The sequence below is a fragment of the Rhododendron vialii genome, chromosome 5a, assembly GCF_030253575.1.
Source record: "Rhododendron vialii isolate Sample 1 chromosome 5a, ASM3025357v1".
Classification (NCBI taxonomy): Eukaryota; Viridiplantae; Streptophyta; class Magnoliopsida; order Ericales; family Ericaceae; genus Rhododendron; species Rhododendron vialii.
In genome coordinates this window covers 15,431,907-15,436,764 of record NC_080561.1, presented here as the reverse complement: position 1 = coordinate 15,436,764, position 4,858 = coordinate 15,431,907, and the positions used below count along the sequence as shown (strand labels likewise).

The 4,858-nt window shown below is 38.6% G+C and overlaps 1 long non-coding RNA gene across 1 annotated transcript; it reads right to left on the bottom strand.

Moving 5' to 3' along the window:
• Nucleotides 1–1,038: 1,038 nt before the first annotated feature.
• On the bottom strand, nucleotides 1,039–3,693 carry LOC131326265 (uncharacterized). Its single transcript, XR_009199951.1, has 2 exons — nucleotides 3,443–3,693; nucleotides 1,039–1,341 (listed from the first exon to the last, which is right to left on the bottom strand). It is a non-coding gene; the product is annotated as an uncharacterized LOC131326265 (long non-coding RNA).
• Between the last annotated feature and the right edge of the window lie 1,165 nt (nucleotides 3,694–4,858).

Below are 4,858 nucleotides of genomic sequence, written 5' to 3'. Positions count from 1 at the left end.
TGACACACACCATTATCGAGATTTAATGCGAGCGAACTCATCTTCAAGGGTTGATGGTAGTAAGGTAATGTGCAAGTTTTCTAGCAACGAATGAAGCAATTAAATACGATACATTAATTAACCCTACCAAAAGCTCATAAACAGGCACTGAATGGAATCAATAACACTAATTTTACTAACCTTGTGGGGGCTGGAGTTCTTCCCAATTTGGATTGAATAGAAATGTCCAATCATACCAAATCTCTACGTCATTCTCATTTAAGACAACAAAATTAAAAATCCACCGACGCTTAACGAAAGAATTAGTTTTAGAGTTTTGCTGAAGACCATGGGCTACACAGAAATCATCTCTACCATCTCGAAACACATCATCCACAACTTGTATAAGCCAGACTCTTGATCCATGCCTAATTAAAATCCAGATGGTTGTGCCCATACCTTGAAAATGATGCCGACATCTAACTGGTAATAACTACGTAACACAAGAAATACCATGAAGAGCAAGTGATGAAATTAAAGCATAGCGAAACTAAAAGATTAAACACAACAGATATAAAAAGTAAACCATTGAACCATGTAAATTGAGCTCTCAAAAGGTTTTAAATACCAGCAACAACCAAAGACTATAAGAAATAAAAAAACTAAACATATAAAGTGACCACCTAATAGCAACCCGAATAGTATAGGAAAACAACAAGACATGTACGTTTATTCAATTCCCACACAACAAACTACACAAAGCAAGCCTAGAGTTTCATTTTCTCGATTAAAATGAGAGGATATTTATTTTTCCCACTTTCAGAAAACAAATACAACTAAAAGCATCAAAGACATGCCCAATGTAGTTGTGTAGTCAAGCTTAAACTTATTATAAACTCTATAAAGCATATGGTCATTGTCACGCCCTCGATTTTTAAACATAAATTTAAAAGAATTTCCACAAATAAACCCTTACAATATTCTGTATGAAACCCAAAAGATTACCGTACTTCCATTCCCATAATTATGCTTCCAAGTCCATTAGTGTCACGCCCTCGATTTTCAACATAAATAATAAACACTTTTAATAAATAAAGTCCTCGCTGTAATATAAATAATACCCCAAAAGACCTCTCTGTTCACTGTTCTCAAATAAAATTCAAATATTACATTTCCAACTCGAAGGCCCCAAGTCATCAAAATACCAGTATCCTACAGAAATATTATTACAATTTATAAATAATATCTTTCCTAAAAATGCTCTTTCAGATCTTGTGCTATGAAATCCTTCTTGAATACCTTTTAAAGGTTTGGTCACAAATGCACAACAAAGCACTCCATGCCAACATCCTTGAATCATACCTGAAAATGATAGGGAGAGCTACACTAGCCTAGCAGGGAAATCTATACACAAGCTATATGAAAATGCGATGAATCATGCACCTAGAGTGAGTGAATACAACGAGATCTACAAAGAAACATGGGTCTTCCACCACAAACGAGCATACTACAACCAGGGAATCATAATTTCATAAAGATAACCCTAATAGCTCACACGTCAAACTAGAAGCAAAAATCGACTCGAATTATTCCAATTAGACCACAACTTGTCCTCAACCATCATTTGTCCATCGCTACGCAGTTACTCCATTCTACCTCGATCTATACAAATATGTGATGATCATGCACCAACAGTGGTACGTGAGCAACATTATATATGTACAACGAACCCCAAGATGCTAATGACAATGAGTATATCTATCAGCAGAACAACACGGACATATCATTGGATTTCCTTTTTCAACATAATTGATTTGTCTTTCATTTCTCAAGTATTAGCCACCCCATGCAACAAGAACTAGTTTCCTTGATTTGTACCGAACAAGAGGCTCAATGAGGAAGGATAGTAATTCAAGATACAGTTCGAAGTCGAATGACAAGCCAAACATTAGATTAACAACTTTATCTCTCTTTTCATTTCTCAAGCAACACAGGTCATAAGTCTAGCTCAACCAATCAACAATGCATGATATGTGATGTAAAGCAATGCACCGGGCAATGTTGGGCCCCGTAACCCTCGCCAAGGTCCCACCAAGAAGGTGAACCGGGCTCCGTCCATATTGAGGTGAATTTCGGGCGGTGTTGCGTCCCGTAACCCTCGCCAAGGTCCCACCAAGAAGGTGAACCGGGCTCCGTCCATATTGACATGAATTTCGGGCAGTGTTGGGTCCCGTAACCCTCGCCAAGGTCCCACCAAGAAGGTGAACCGGGCTCCGTTCATATTGACGTGAATTTCGGGCGGTGTTGGGTCCCGTAACCCTCGCCAAGGTCTCACCAAGAAGGTGAACCGGGCTCCGTCCATATTGACGTGAATTTTGGGCGGTGTTGGGTCCCGTAACCCTCATCGACATCCCACAAAGTGGATGCGACTCCACATTCCGGGCAGTGTTAGGCCCCGTAACCTTCGTCGACATCCCAAGTTGGATACGATTCCATCCATTGTCCATATGCTATGACATGCCACACCACGATACATACAAAGTTCGATATCACACGTGGCCATAACACTCGAATCATAGGTCCATAAACAACCTTCATTATGCACAATTCATCCACAATCAATCTCACACCCATTATCGAGTTAAAACGATTATACAACATCATTAAAAATTGCATACTCAATATTTTTCAATGACTCCAACGCCAAAATATCACCAACTTACCAATCTTTAAAATCCATAAGGACCCATAGCCCATAGCGTCGTTTAACCATGACAATCGATGAAAATCGCAGCTCTGTAAGCTGCCCAGATTTCTAGATTTCAGTTCAATCTTCTAAAAATCACTATAAATCGATTTCTTAATATTTTTGAGTGATTCAAATCCCAAAAGTTGCGCAATTGAACGAAACTAAAAAGGTATGAAGGAAGCCTTGTCAAATCTGCACTCCAAGGATGTTTAAATAGGCATTTACTGAAGCAATATAAATCTGTCACGCAGCATGACAGATTGACACACCTCTACTCAAACGATCATAACTTTCTGTGTACTAAGAGTTTTAAGACGATTCTAGTGGCAAATGAAAGATGACTTTAAGACCTTCGAATCAATATAAAGTTTGCATGAAACGGACATCGGACGAGAAAGTTATGGCCATTCGAAGTGGGCTGAAATCCAGAACACGAGACAGATTGCAGACCAGTTTTCTAAAAATCACCATCAATTCAATTCTCAACGGTTTTGTATGATTCTAGTGGCATTAGAATGGGCTCTAAGTCTACTCTATTTCATACGAAGGAACCAAAATTCAAATCTGAGCTTAAGAAGGCGTAAAACCCCAAAAACGCAGGCCCTGTTCTGCTGATTTCCGGAAATGGAAGGAACAAGCTTAAACAACGAAGCAAGATACGATCTAGGTACATAAACACCGTATAAACGCATAACAAGAGCAAGAAATCCCTACCTCAAAGGTTTTGAGCAAAACCCGACCCTTTGACCAAGTCAACCGTAGCTCCATGAGGTCCGATCATGATTTTTTTTGGATGGATAGAAAGCCCGCGCTCCATATAACAACTTTAATTCTTGGGCTTTGTTCGAAATCACGCCCTAAGTAAATGAAATCGAGGAAAGAAGTGGAGGGGGTGTTTTTGGAGGAGGAGCAGAGAGAAACGAGAAAGAAGAAGAAAAAAAGAAGGAAAAGGGAAAGAAAAAAATGATTTCCCTGTACGTTCCAATATATATATATACATATTCATTTATTGCACTTGCACCCTTACACCAATGATTCCTTCACATCAACCCCCTAATCATATAACTACGATACTATTCATATTTTCACGTTTCACGCCTTTACTAATAACTACAATACTTCTTAAAAAAAATACGGGCCAAAATTACGGGTCTCTACAATTAGATTTTCAAATATTACATCATCAGCTCTACGGCCACAAATTAACACAAGTATCAAATCTCAAGAGAGTTAAGGGTTTACAAATATTCCTTAATCAAAATAATTATAACTTAAGTTACAAATACATCTTTCAAAAGAAATTTACAAAAATGAATGAGTAACTCCTTTGATTAGCTTTCAAAATAATGTCCACATTCCAAGCATTTTAGTCATGCAAGCTATTGATCCGGGTTAGCACCTAAAAATGATATAAGGCTTGAGCTACACTAGTCCAGTAGAAAAGTCTATGCAAACTCTATATGCAAATGAACATTACGGAAGGACAAATGATAGAAACCAAACGACAACAGATGTAAGCACAACTTGTTTTGATCAAAGTGTCCAACTTTCACAAATCCTTCTCCTCGACATACTCTTAAGTCTTGTTCATTATATTCGTGTCACAACATCTCGTATCCTTTATGTGTTTGAGCCGAAGCTCCTGCCAGACTATTTATGGGACCCCGATATCCCCTGCCAAGTACCCATCTTGTAGGTTAGGCCTTGAATATTTAATATGAGCATTAGCTCATGCCGGACCAATATGGAATCTCGATATCCCCTGTCAGGCACCCACCCGTTGATGGGTCCCGAGTGTTTGCGCGTCGTTCACATGCTCAAGTGTACCATTTGTACAAGTGTCGTGCATGAAGCTCATATTTATCCTCCCATAATTCCACCAATTTGAACAATTCCTATATATACAGTTTTTTTCAGGTCCACACCGTCCGGACCTCCCATTTCCCAATTGATTTACGATAATTCGAGCCGCTCAATGTGATCAGAATGTGATTAAGGGTACCCGCGAGAAATCAGCAAAAAAAAAATGATCAGGAAGGGCTTGATCTGAGTAGCTTTTTACTAAACCGTTCAATAAAAAACTGTTCAGATTAAGCCCTTCTCGATCATTTTTTTTATGATTTCTAGCGA